Source organism: Nuphar pumila, chromosome 10 (assembly GCF_984573655.1).
Source record: "Nuphar pumila chromosome 10, dmNupPumi1.hap1.1, whole genome shotgun sequence".
Taxonomy (NCBI): Eukaryota; Viridiplantae; Streptophyta; class Magnoliopsida; order Nymphaeales; family Nymphaeaceae; genus Nuphar; species Nuphar pumila.
The window spans coordinates 107,561,497-107,577,006 of NC_143258.1; positions in this window are offsets into that span (position 1 = coordinate 107,561,497).

A 15,510-nucleotide genomic window follows, 5' to 3' on the forward strand; every position below is an offset into this window, starting at 1 on the left:
CAACCATCCAATGATGTAGAGTTGAATCCATATCTAAATTTTATGTGGATATTTTTTGATGAATCCATTAAAAAAGGTTGGAAACAAGCGTTTTGCATGTAAAAATTCTAAGTGGATCATATTTAATATATAAATCCAGTGGAAAATATTGATTCATATTTTAATCCACAAAAAAAGTCCAACACCATAAGTCTGTGTTGAATCTGGTCACGTTCGGATATTGCCTTAAGATCCGTATCGGCGGCGAGGAAATCAAAATGTGGATCAAAGGCCAAATTCAAATCCATGTCCAGCTCTAACTCTAATAGTTAACTCAAACCAAAGTTCGAACCAATAAGACTCAACCAAGATGTTCGAGCCTAGGCATGGGAAGGTATTTTATATTTTAGATCTAACCCAATGCCAGTTTTTTTTTTTGCTCATTAGGGAGCCTGCTGCTTCAGCCTTAAAGCAAAGGATGTGTTTCTGGTACCGAACTCGTGACATCTTTCAACTTGAATGCCTTAAGCCTACCCACTTAGACATGTGGAGGCCTTATGGGCCACTATATGTCAATTAATAAATATATATCAAGTGAGATACGAGCTGTTAATGACCGTCGGATGCAAGCGGGGTCATGTTTTACCAGACACTATGATTGACTTCATAAAGTGGGTCTAGTTCTCAATGTGGATTGACTTGGATCCCATAATAGAATCCGATATTCTAATCCGATCCAAATGTATATGGCACTACATTAAGGGAAAAACTAACCCTTAACCGCAACACATAAGGGCGTCTCCTAACTAGATCTGCTATTACCTTAAAGCACAGTTGCAGACTCGCCGAGTCAAACTATTTCCGGTTTGAGTTAAAACCGGAATGGACCAAAACTCGTTTTAGACACGGTATAAACCGGTCCACTCACCCGAGTTCATATTTGGTTAAGAACCGGCGAGTTGGGGATATTGTGTCGGTTGAGTTGTTTGCCCATCCTGCTTCTTTGTTTCCTAAACCTAAATCCAATTTTCACTTTTTCCTTATGCTCTAATTTTTTGTTTCCTTTCCTCAAAAAAAAAAAAAAACTTTGTTTCCAAAACCCAAATCCAATTTTCGCACTTTTTCCTTATGCTCTAATTCCTATGACATTTAATGTTTCCTTTTTTTCCCTATGCTCTAATTCCTATGACATTTAATGTTTCCTTTTTTTTCCTATGCCCTAATTCCTATGTCATGCCATCTTGGACTTGGGAATTGGAAAAATAACAGCATGTATAACCTAAATAGGTATCTAATACTTCCATCTATTTTGAACTAAAAAATAAGACGTGGCTGGTTTACCATTGTGTTTTTTAGAGAGAGAAACGAAAATTCACAAAAACTCATTGTTGCCATTGTTATTTTCATCAAGTTATCTACATACCGAATTTCAAAATCTTTTTTATTTCCCACTTTTCAGCCCAAAACTCATCCAAGACTCACATTCCAGCTTATCGCAAAAATTTGATGTATTTTTGGGTTGATTTTTTTCAGAAAAAAATAAAGGCATTACAATAGATCACACAAGGGTTTGCGATTTTTATTCCCTTCCAAACACTTAGTCATGGGTTTGCATACGTGAAAGACACAAGGTTTCCTTTTATGATATAGAAAAAATTTATACTTATTTGAATTAATACAAGAGAATGAGTATTTTATTGTTAATGAATTTAGGTCATTGAGAGAATGTTTTTTTTTTTTTTTTGAAAGGCAAGGTGGGGTTAGGCAGACTCCTAACAGTTATACAACTATACCATTGGGTTTGTTCACAAGTGGAGCCCCGTTGTTATCATTCAGGGAAAGTTGTTTCCTAAATTCCAAGTCATCCGAGTTGACTCGCAAAGTCATGTCGAGTCAGGAGTTGGACCCCAAATGATTTTTGCCCGAGTCACCGAGTGAGCCAACTATGACCCCAAATGATTTTTGCCCGAGTCACCGAGTGAGCCAACTATGCCTTAATTGCCTCACACTTTTGAAGTTGCCTTTGACTTTTTTTCCCACAAGTGGCTTTGTTTATTTTAGTCTACATGTTAGTCGTTAACCATGTATATATGTGTAATGGCTCGAACCCACCTGGTTGAGCTGGGCTAGTTGAGGTGGGACCCCCTCCCATACATTAAATTCTTAGTGGGGGAGAGGAAGGGGCCCCACCTCCTCATTCAATTAAGAGGATAACCCCCTCTCTCCCACGTACGAGCAGTGGGGAGAGAGGGAGGAACTCCTCTTCATGAGGAGGGAAAAACGCCCTTCACCCATAGCCAGTGAGAGAGAGAGAGAGAGAGAGAAGAAGAGAAGGAGAGGGTGTGAGGGAGTTGACACTCTGTTGGCGTAAGGTAAGTCACTCCCTCTTCTACCTTTGTTTTGAAGAAAAAATAAAGACACAAGGTGTCCTCTGTCTCCGTCAGGAAGGAACCATCGATAACCGGAGATGGAGACTGTCTTGGTTTCTCAATGTGAGTTAAATCTGGGTTTGGACTTGGTTGGATTCAAAGTTAGATTTGATCTCATATCCAATGGACCAAACAACCCTAGTTTGGATCTGATGGACTCAACCATACTAGATTAGATTTGGGTCCAATAGGAATGGATTGGGTAAGACCAAACCTAATTGGATTCAGTTCAAACCCAAACCCATTTTATCAATGGTACCATATTTGTACCAAACCTAGTATGAACAAGATTTGAATCTGTTGTACCAGATTCGGATCCAATATAAGAACCAAAGGTTGGATCTCTGCTTAAAATTTTAAAATCGACATCATAATGGGATTGGATCTTGATTCAAAACTAAATCAAGAAGATCCAATTAGACTAAACATATACCAGAACGAGTGTAGGCTAGGTTTGTCATAAAGATAAGATAGAACTCGGCCCTGAATAGGTTTGGATCGAGTCCAATAATTAAGTGGGTTCAGAGTAAAGAGTTATGAAAAAGAGGGGATGGAATTTGAACCCCCAACCACTCATTCAAAGTAAATTACTCCTTACCAATAGACCAACTTGGTTTAGTTGAAGAAAAAATGCAAACAAATTACACTTAACCCAATTTTGGATAAGATACTTATAAATTCAAATTCGGGTCAGATCTGATTAAGAATCTAAGAATCATATCTGGATATTATTCTAAATCTCTGAAGAATTTCGTTACTCGAATTTTTGATCTGTATGAAAGGTTAAAAGATTGTTTTGCCTTTGCTATAACCGATTGGTAGATTAGGCATAACTTTTTACCCTATATCAGATTTGGGTGATTTTTGGATCCTTGAATTTCTCATTTTGTGAAGGATTCATTGGGAGGGCATGATGGCAAACTCGGTGAATATGAAATCAAAGTTTTGCAATAAGGCTTAGGGGTATTTTCATAATTTTTACATAAAATAATATTTTAAATGATATTTTAGTAATTTTTGAGATTTCTGCTTGTTTCAGATAAGGATTTGCAGGAAGACTAAAGTTATTCTTTAATTCGATATTTAAGTGATTCAAGCAAGTGAATATTTGCAAATTTATCTTTAGTTAAATAAGATACATGTTTGTTACTATAAGTATCTTGTTGTGTGATTCCATGTGTTATAAGTATACTAATGATTCATATTTTAAGTAGTTCAACTAAATGACATGCTTAGAAATTCATATTGCTGTTATTTTAAAAAAGATACATACAGATGATGATACATATTATATGTTTATTTTAATCCTTCATCACATTATGTAAATATCATAAGATGACATGACTTGTATCATGAATGTACCCTTGTAGAAATATTCATGACATTAATATATGCAAAACGTTACAAAAATAGTGTTTGAATTTGAGAAAAGATAATAGAGTTCTACGTGACTTTGCAAAAAAAGAATGTTAGACTATAATTTATTTTGAGGATGTCATGCTTATACCTTGATAAGAGTATTGTAAGTGCTATAATGTCATGAGTTGATAAGTTGACTTTGTGATGGGTGGTTATTCATATAAATAAGGCATGTATTTGTTATTACATGTTAAATGTAGTTAGTTAATACATTGATTGTTGTATAATGCACTAACACCAAGAATTGAAAGATAAGAGAATTATGCATATAGGGTAACAATACATAGTATGATAATGAACTTTACTAGGAAATATATAGTCTAGGACATTGTTTGAGGTGTGTGTACCTCACTTGTACCACAAGATTTGTTCAAAAAATTTTGGGTAACCCTTAGGGATTAAAAACATTGCTCAATAAATACATGTGGGATATAGCACGAACTATAAACTTTAGGGATAGGCATATCTTATCGAACACCTTGAGGGCAGGTATAGCGTCTCGGGCTTTTCGGCTAGCTACCGATGAACATTTGGTGCTCTCGACTTGCAATTGGTGGGCAAAATTGTAGTGATTGTGAGTCCATAGTCTGAGCCTATTTGAACTATATTATTGTGAGTGGCTCATATATGTTTGACAAATACCATAAATTCTGAAATTGTCTACATCGGTTTCTACACCCAAGAAAACTATTTTTGGAATAGCCGATTAGTGTAGAGTATGATATTGAGAATGTCTACTTTGAGAATGAGGATAGAGAATCATTAAAAAATATATAAAATTTATAAATAACATGTGTGTTTAGTTAACAAACTAAACAAAGATTATGAGCTCAGAGCTTACTATAGTTGTAACGGTCGTATCTTATTTGTAAATGAGAACTTTTTGAGTTGTAGACTCATTCTCGCTTGGTTACAACTGTAGGTTCAGAGACTGTTGTTGACAAAAGGATTTGACTTGGACTTGAACTTGAACTTGACTACCTTTGGATCTTAAAGTACTGAAAGTATAATATTTTTATCTTTGTATTCTTTTTAATTGAGATATGTAATTGGAGTATTTTTAATATCTGGATGGTTATTTATGATAGGTGTATGAAACTTGTTATATATATATATAAAATTATGTCATGATTTTTTAAGGTTGTTTTGATAATTTTCTTCTGAAAACTAATGTCCACGAATTCAGGCTCGAGAGGTACCGGTTTGCATCGTTATAATATGCATAGAGAAAAACCATCTTGCTCATGAAACTCATTGGCATAAAGTCTCAGGTCTACCAAGAAGTACACTCAGCTTTAACCTAGTGGCAAAGGATGTGTTATTGTGTGTTTAAACTTGTGGCCTCCCACCAACTAGGGCTCTACTTGTTTGGTAGGAGCAGCTAGTGCAGGTCACCTTGTGTTGGGATATTGCAAGTTTGAATCCCAATGGTATCATTGTATAACTGGTAGGGGTCTGCCTAACCCCAGCTGGTCCATAAAAAAAAAAAAACTTGTGGCTGGGTGATGTTTACTATTTGCATCTACTAGATGGGCAAAATGGGCTAAACTCATATATATTGTGCTTGAATAAGATCTCTCACCTTCTTTTTATCTTTTCTTTCACGATTTGAGATTTTTTTTCTTTCTATGAGGCTTCTCAAAAATGATTATGTTAGTCCTAGTTCAAGAATGCAACTTAGAAGCTGATTATGTAAAGAGGAGGTGAGGTTTGGTTGTATTTGAAGAGTGTAGTCACAACTAACCCTTGTGACTAAAAAATTAGATGTGAAATAGAAAATTTATCAGATTTCAAGTTGTCTTTGCATATTTGATTTTAATTTCTCATCCAGTAATTCCATAGAACTCATGTTCAGTGAAAAACTAATTCTAACAAATCCAATCCCAACATTTTTTTTTTATAAGCTGGGTTGTAATTAGCCCCAAAGGGGTTTGGCGCAGTGGGATGGGGCCTAGGCCGCTAAGCAAGCAGTCTAGGTTCAAATCCCATGGGCGTCACGTCACCCCTTGTGCAAGCATTTCGTTGGAGCCAAGGGTTGCCGACGGAGTTTTACGCTGCCAGGACAGTGATCTTAAGTACGACAAGCACAGCCAAAGCAGCTAAGTCTCTGATCCTAGGGGCGGTTTATTCCTCCTGTAAATATACAAAAAAAAAACTGGATTGTAATTCATATTAGAATATGACCCAAAACCCTTTGGATTATGATATTGCAACCAAAATCATCTATATCCTATTTGAACTCCTTTTTACTTTCTAGACAACCTATGTGACAAAGACACGGTTAGAACCTAAAACGCGTTACAAGATCGACACGCAAGCTCAACAATTTTTTGGAAAATTCAAGACAAAGGCATTATATTTTGTTATTTTTAATTAATAAAAATGTTTTTTATATTTAATATTAAAATGTATTTTTATTAAAATATTATTACAAATATAATATTAAACTAAAATAGGCTGATCCCTATTTTTATTAAAATAGGGGTCAGCCTAAACCCAGCTTGCCTCAAAATAAAAAGAAAAAAAAATATGTACGTGTCAATATCTCTGTGAACATGTATAATCATGTTACTGAACAAAATGGCGTGTATGCATGTGGGAATTCAATGAGAGCTGGATGGTTATAATCAATGTTGTCAGTATCAGCTGTATCGTTTAGCGAACGGTTCATACCGATACTCAAGTGAATCGTTTTGAATTTGCTAAAAAACAATTAAAAATATTACGCTGAACATAACACATGTTAAAGTTATTAAAATAATATTTAAATTTAAATTTTAAGTATTTTTTATAATGATTAAAAATAGCCAATTCAAAGCTGAATCGTATCGATTTTCTGTCAATACGATACTGACAACGTTGATTATAACCAAGGGTACTTTTGAATCGGAAGGATTATCAAAACATAAAAAAAAAACAAGAAAAAAAAAACACCTGTGACAACACTCATGAAATTCCTTCAAAGGGTGTTTGAATGCAACCACTTGTCCCACGAGAATAAGATAAGCCTAGGAATTAGGGCTGAGAAATTAGACCGGTTGCATCGTGGCTCGGCTCAGCTGAGCTCGGCTCATAAAGAGATTGCTTGAACTCCTGAAACAGGCGTAGCAAGCCAAACATTAACAACAGGTGTTGTGTTGAGCTCAGCTCGTATAGCTCACTAACTACTAATAAAAACATTTTACATATATTGTATACCGTAGAAAGCAGATGTTTGAAGTCTTTGGCTTACAAGCAATAAACTTGGAGTTCAAATCCTTTTGCTTACAACGTTGAAATAATGCAGTTATTTTGTAAATAAGCTAGTTTGAGCTACTATCAATAGGTTTAGGTAGGGGTGGCAATCGTGTCGGGTTGGCGGGTCGACCCGACGGGTTGGCGGGTCAGCATACCTCAACCCGAACCCGACCCATTTATTAATCAGGTCGGCTGTGGCAAACACGAACCTGACCCGTTTAATAAACGGGTAACCCGACACGACCCGCCAACCCATTTAATAAATGGGTTGGGTCGGGTAAACGGGTTCTCAGGTTTGCGGGTCAGGTTGATGGGTTGATGGGTCGGGTTGGCGGGTCGACGGGTTGGCGGGTTGACCCACCCGCCTAACCCGTTTATTAAACGGGTCAGCCGGGTTGGCATACCCCCAACCCGAACCTGACCTGTTTAATAAACGGGTTACACGGGTCGACCCGTTTATTAAACGGGTTGGCTTAAGCCCAACCCGAACCCGCCTAAGAGGCGGGTTGGCGGGTCGGGTTGGTAGGTCGTGTCAGAAATTGCCACCCCTAGGTTTAGGGTCTAAATCTTATTAATTTTTAATTATAAAAGTATATTTCTTTTCTAAACAAGTTAACTCGACGTCAGCTCGACTCACCACAAAAAACAAGCCAAGCTAGAACACCTTTGGTTCATTTACCTGCCCTGCAGAAATTTAGGTCACTTCCCATTATGCAATATCTTGATCTATTTTAATTTTTTAGATAAGTTGGTTCACCCAAAAAAGGGTTAATGCTTGCTTGTATTTATAATCAATTTAGCATATAATGCTTTTTTTGTGTATTTATAATCAATTTAGCATATAATTCTTTTTTTTTGTTTTTTCTCTTACATCTAACACCATCGATCGATGTGATCTACATACTTTTATTAGTGCGAATGGTTTTTTGTTTCATGAGAATCCGACATATATGCAGGTTTTTCCAATAATTAAAAGATCAACGGTTACGAAAGCATCAAATATTTTTGACTCATGAAAACATATTTTTCGTGTTTAAAAAACATGATCCAAGGGTCAATTCCAACTAAATCTAGCACGTTGAACATAAATATGAGGTTAGATTGAGTCAAAACAGCACGCATCATGATATTCCAACTCAATTGTAGGTTTATAGCAAATATATATTCAATAAAAAATTACGCCCTCTTAAAGAAACAGATCATCATTGTCATCTTTTGTCTGTCTTGTAACAGAAGTGACGCCGGATCGTTACCTTTTAGTCCATCCATCTAGAGAGTTGGCTTAGAATAAGTCTAGTGAGTTCGAAATCACTCGATAGTTCTTGTCTGCATAGAATGATGACATAACACAGCAAGTTTGTACTGTACCAGCACGCCTGACAACTAGGTCTGTCACAGTTGAGCTGAACCTCGATCCATCTAGAAATGGGCAACCGAGATCCGGACAAGACAGTGTCTTAATTATCAAGGCAGCAGATCTGACCAATGTTGTAAGTATCGGTGCGCATCGTATCGCCAGAAAATCATACCATACAGACTTGAATCGGCTATTTCTTAATAAATATAAAAATAACTTAAAATTATTTTAATTATTTTAAAATGTGGCACGTTAAGATTGACACGTATATTTTTTTGCCAACTAAAAACTACACACTTGAGTATCGTATCGGCTGATACACCGATTTATTAGGCAAACGATACAGGTCATATTCCGATACTGACAATAAAAGGAGACCCTATCAGGTCAGAGACACCTTTAATGATGTTGTCGTCAAATGTGCCTCGAAAATACCACCATTTTTCTTTGTTTTCACCCGTTCGTATTTTGTGCTTTAGATGCCGTCCATCTCAAAAAAATTGTGGGACCCATCTGAGAAGTAAACTATCCAACCATGGTGCTTGGGTTGCCGCTCATCATCACATGAGTGAACGGCATCCAAGACACCTCTGACGGTTCTAATCCTTTAGATGTAGGTACATACCACCATAGGCCTGTGAACCAGGTATGGACGGTTTATTTTCGTAAATGTAACCTTATAAATATATGTAGAATGATCTGTTTTTTAGAAATCAACATCTGAATGGTGTTTTTTCATGACAAATATGATCTTTATATTTAGAATATTTATGGAATTTGTAACCTACTGATTTTTTAAGTCCTTAAAGAATATGGTCACTTGACATAATCAGATAATTCAAGAGCTGAATCTTACAAAATCAAAGTCTGTAGGTCATACTTGAACAAAAAAACAAAATACAGAATACAAAAAATGATCCCATCTACTTAAGGGCTATATGTACCTAACCCTTCTCATGGACCTCCTATTTACATTAATTTCTTAATTTAATAATTAAAATCGTTTGCATTGGATGCACACTGGCAATTTCTTAGAGATGGACTAGATGATGCAAGCCAAAACATTAGATAAGAGGGGATGAGTGGCAAGGGATACTTTTAGGGCACGTTTTGCATGCTAAGATGCACTACAAGAAATCTTCGGATTAGCGACAAACGCTATCTATTGATAATTCATCACAAATCTGTCGCTAATCGGTTTAGCGACGAATTGACGATGGCTTAGTAATGAACATAGTTTGTCGCAATTTCTTTGTCGCTAATTAATGATGGAACTGATACGTCACTACTTTCATCGCTAATTCACGACGGATTAACGAATGCCATGATCTGTCACTAAATAAGGATTGATTTAGTTTTGCGACAGATACATATCCGTCTCTAAGTCATCGCTAAAATTTTATGATGAATACGTTTTCGTCGCCCAATTAACAAAGGCGTAGCGACGGATTACATTCCGTCGCAAAACATCATCTGATTCAGTTTTTGAGACAGATGAATATCCATCCCTAATTCATCGCTATATTTGCGACGAAAAATATCTATCGCAAAATTTTAAAAAAATAAAAAAATTATTTGAAATAAAAATATCGAGAAAAATTTTCTCGTTATACAGTTTATATAACCTGTGTATAAAAAAAAAGTACACATAAAAAAGACATATATAAAGCAAGAGAAACAAATTTTGCACAAACTATAAGTGCAACAAATTTAACAACCCACTATAATCCTCGTCAAGTACTAATTAGTTACAAGTGAACATATACAAAGAGTTTCGTTTGAAACAACAATCTAATCATCACTAAGATTTGGAGCATCATCCTCTTCATTATCTCGATCCACCCCTTCATCCATGCCTATATCAACTCCTCTACGTTGATCATCTCCAGCATCCTACAAGAGAATCGAAATGTTAGTATTGATAAAAAATATATAATGAAATAAATTATATGCAATGCACCTACTCTAAGGAAATCAAAGTAACATAGATAAATGACACATAGACTAGCAATAAAGGGAAGAACATTAACAACATTCAGGTATGTGTTTTAAGGCTGACAAAAAAAAATCAGAGTGAGGGGGTCGACCCCCCATGTGGGCATTTTTTATTTTTTAAAAGAGGCGAAGTGGGTACTTTAGGAAAAATATGACACATGGCACCACTTTGCAAGTGAGTGCTCATGTGGGTTTAAAAAAAATAAAGGGAAAAGTTAAAAACAATTGAAAAAGAGGTATTTAATCTAAAAAAAAAAGTTTAAAGTGAAATTCATTTTTGAAATTGAAAGAAAATGCCAAGTGGCGTCCCTTTAGAAAAAGGAATTTTTCTTTTTGATTTTAAAATCTAACAAAAGAGAGGATTTAAAAGAGATAGTGAAAACAAAGAAGAGAATTTTGAATTTAATAGATCTTGACTGGATCTAAGATCCATTTTGATTTTTTTTATTTTTCTTCAAAATCCAAATCGAGTTATAAATTAGATCCAAACTAATTTTCAAAAGATTTTGTAAAAAAAATGATGAATTTAAAATTTAAGGATTGATTTTGAATTTAAGATTAAAATTTGGATCTGGATCCATTTTGATATTTGAAATTCAAATTAAGATTTCAAAGTGGATCCAGTTTTGAAATATCGATTTTGAAAGAAGGAAAACACTGGATTTGTTCTGAAATGAGAGGATTAATTTTGAAATTAAATCTTAAAAGGATCTGAATCCAAGGTTTTGGACAAAAATTGGATATGGATCTGGATTGGAGGTAAAAATGAAGAAATATGGTCTGAAATGGCAATCGAACCCTGAATATGGATTTATAAAATGAATTGAAATGAAAAATCCAAGCTCACGATGAAAATTAAATTTGAATCTTGGTTTTGGATAAACGTCGAGCCCAGAAATGGAATTGGACCTTGGATCTTGGATTTTTATATTAGATTCAAGAGATGAATTTGGGTCTCAGATATCATACAAGGAGATGGATCTGAGTTCAGGTTCAGAAATTGATCCAATTATCCTTTTGAATGGATCAGAGGGTAGATCCAGATCAAACTGGATCCTCGATTAAGGAATGGATATGAAAATGATTGATTGGATCCTGGATATCTAATGAGATATCTCAGGTTTCAAAAATAAACTGGACTCTGGACATGGATAATAGAATGAATTGGATGAAAGATCGACGCCCAAGATAGAAAATGAACATCAGATCCAACACTGGATCTAATATCTGAATTAAAATATGGATTGGATCTCGGATTTAGATAAAATATCATATAAAATAATTGATCCAAGTCTGAATTGGGAATTGTCCTATCTTTAAAATTGATAGAAATGATGCTCTAAGCAAATTATTATTTTTTGTTTTTGCCCTGCAAGGGTAGTGTAACACTGTACTGGACTGGTTTGAATTTATTAGAACTGGATAGAACTGAAATAAATTGAATTGAAAGTCATTTATACTAAGGTGAACTAAATCTAGAGCTAAAACACTAGCTAGGTTGGCTGGGATTAACTCAATTTTGGCTGAGATAAGCTGGAATGAGCTAAACCCTTACCTGAACAGAGAAAAAATACCTCATAGAATGAGGCTTAGGTTTAACCCTTACCTGATTGAGGAGAAAATACCTCATAGAATAAGGCTCAGGTTTAACCCTTACCTGAACAGGAAGAAAGTACCTTATGGAATGAGGCTCAGGTTTAACCCTTACATGAACGGGGAGAAAATACCTCATGGAATGAGGCTTATGTGTAACCCTTAATCTGATCGAGAAACGAAATGCCTCACAAAGTGAGGGACAGGTTTAACCCTTAACCTGAACGGGGAATGCAATGTCTCACGATCTTCACGAAGAGAGGTTGCAAAAGGCTAGAAAAATGAGATCTTCAAAGCTTTGGAAATGGAGATTGATAAAGGAGAAGTAAGCCTTCGAAATGACTCTTTTGCAGAAATTCAGGTTTAGCCCTTAACCTGGATGGGACGAAAATAATATGTCTGAAACGAGGCGAGTGGATGAAGGAAAAGTTTTGCTTCATGGGGTGAGGTTAGAGAATGAGGAAATTTAATTCATGAAATGAGATTCAGGTTTAACCCTTACATGAATGGAGAGAAAATGGAGTCCTCGAGAGAAAAAATTTGAAAAAACCATGGAAAATACCTCATGGATTGAGGTTGCAAAAGGCAAGAAAATGGGGTCCCTAAAGCTTGGAAAAGGGGTTTGACAATGGAGCGTCTTATGACTGAGATTAAATGAGCTCTTGAAATAACCTTTTGCAAAAAAGATTCAGGTTTATCCCTTAACCTGATCCAGAAATAAAATGCCTCATGAAGTAAGGGTCAGGTTTAACTCTTAACCTGATCGGGAAATTAAATATGTAATCCTCGAATGAAGAAACCATGTTGAGACTTTCGGATTTTGCACTAAGAGTCTGAAAGGGATTGCAAAAGGCAAAGAAAATGGGGGTCCCTAAAGCTTTGGAAAAGGGATTGGAATGGGGCGCCTCATGACTGTGACTAAAATAGCTTTTAAAAATGACCTTTTGCGAGAAAAACAGGCTCAACCTTTGACCTAAAAATGAACTGTCTATGGCGGGACAGAGGGGATAATAGGGAAATGTGCAGATCTGAGAGCCCAGACGCTTAAATAAAAAAGAAGGAAAGGATCTTAAGAACCCAGGTTATCAAGTCCCAATGAGGGATAAAACAACACCAGTATATATCAAAAAAAACATTAAGTTCTTGCTTCATGTCGGGATAGCCAGAAAATATTGCCAATAAAAAATCATAGTTGATTCAAAATGATTAAAATGTGTACATCTGTGCAAAAAATATTCTCTCTTTCTACCTAGATTACCTCTAATTAAGCTAACTCTATAGAATCAATAATCAAATTCAAATTTGTTGTTGTTGAGTTTCTTTAAGGAAGCTATTCATTTTCTTGATATGAAAAGAGAGGAAATGTTTTTAGTTTCATAAAAGCAATTGGATGAAAAGATATTGATAAAATAATTTCACATAGATAAAGATGATTCTTGGCAGTTTGATGTATAGGATTTACCCATGATGATCTTTTTGCACTCTTTGAGTCATAAAATTGAGTTCTTTTGGGGTTTGGTGAGAAGTGCGTCACGTCAACCTTCAACTTGGTGACGTTCTGATTTTTCCTAAAAGGACATGGCTCATGCTCCTTCAACTTGGAGATGATCGAACTTGGAGATGATCGAGTCTTCCTTGTCCCTGAAAATTAGGTTGATGATATTGCCTCTTTGATTGAAAATCTTTTGATGATAACATAAATCAAATATCTTTTAGGTTTTGTCGATAGGTTCATTGCATCAGCCTTTAACTTGACGATGATCTGAACTTTTCCTAGAAGGACATGTCACATGCTCCTTCAACTTGGATATGATCTGAATCTTCTTTGTTCCTAGGGGTCTAACTCGCCTATCAATCTTCATCTTCGTGATGATTAAGAGATCCCTTTTATAGATAATTAATTATGTTTGCATGATTTGAGAAAATTGAGTGGATTCATTTATTGCACGGGATATTTCAACTGCCTTATTGCCATAAGAATTGTCTTTAAAAATATGCCATAGATATGATCAATATCAATTCATTTATAGCTTTTCAACATCATTGAATTTTCTTCTGTCGGCCATATCGAAGATTTTTTCTCATCCTTTTGATTGACCAACAGAAAAAAGCTTGAATTTCATTCTTTATTTGTAAAAGCTTCACCCTTTTAAAGAGAATATTGAAGGTAGTTTGAGATAATTCTTTTGTGCAAAAAAATTTTGACATCAACAAATATTTTTGGTAACAAATTGACAAAATATCCTGAAATCCTTTGTGAAAGAATTACTTGATGTGAGATTAATGAATCTGCTACTAAAGATTGGACCTTGAAAAGATTGTTATTGACTCGAAAGTTGAATTTTGAAAGTTCGACCAGTGCGAAGACTGGATTTTGGTAGTTCGACCAGTGTGAAACTTGATTTGGAAATCTTGACTAGTGTGAAAACTGAATTTGAAAAAGTATGACCAGTGTAAAACTGAATTTAGAAAGTTCGACCAGTGTAAAACTAGATTTGAAAAGTTTGACCAGTGGAGAACTAGATTTAAAAAGTTTGACCAGTGTAAAACTAGATTTGAGAAGTTTGACCGGTGTAAAAACTGGATTTGAGAAGTTAGACCAGCGTAAAACTAAATTTGGGAAGTTTGACTAGTGTAAAACCAGATTTGAAAAGTTCGACCAATGTAAAACTGGATTTGGGAAGTTCGACCAGTGTAAAATTGGTTTTGGGAAAACCGACCACTATAAAACTAGATTTGGAAAGTTCGACAAGTGTAAAACTGGATTTGGAAAATTTGACCAGTGTAAAACTGAATTTAGAAAGTTCGACTAGTGTAAAATTGTATTTGGGAAGTTCGATCAACGTAAAACTGAATTTGAAAAGTTTAACCGGTGTAAAACTAGATTTGGAAAAAAAGACTAACTTAAAAGTTGATTTTTTAAAAGGGGCCAACTCTAGAGTTGGATTTTAGAAGAGGTCCAGTTTGAAAACTGGTTTTGGAAAAGGACTCGGTCCGAGGATTGAATTTGAAATAGTCATGGTGAAAAAAAATGAATGATTCTGAGGATTGGACTTTGAAATGGGATGATCAACATTAGAGTTGATTTTGGAAAAGATGATCAACGACGAGGATTGATTTTGAGAAAGATTATCAACACGAGGGTTGGTTTTGGAAAAGATGATCAACCACGAGGGTTGATTTTGAAAAAGATGCTTAACACAAAAGTTGATTTTAAAAAAGATGGTCAACACGAGGGCTGATTTTGAAAAAAGATGATCAACACGAGGGTTGATTTTAAAAAAATAATGATCAACACAAGGGTTGATTTTGAAAAAGATTGATAAAATTTAATTTTTTGAAAAGGAGGATCAACCGAGGAGCTAATTTTGAGAAAGTCCGGTAAAAATTATTTTTTTTGAAAAAAAGAAGATAAACCCAAGGGCTATTTTGAAAAGATGATGAATCTGAGAGTAAAATTTGGAAAAGACCAATAAAAATCAGTTTTGATAAAAAGATTCA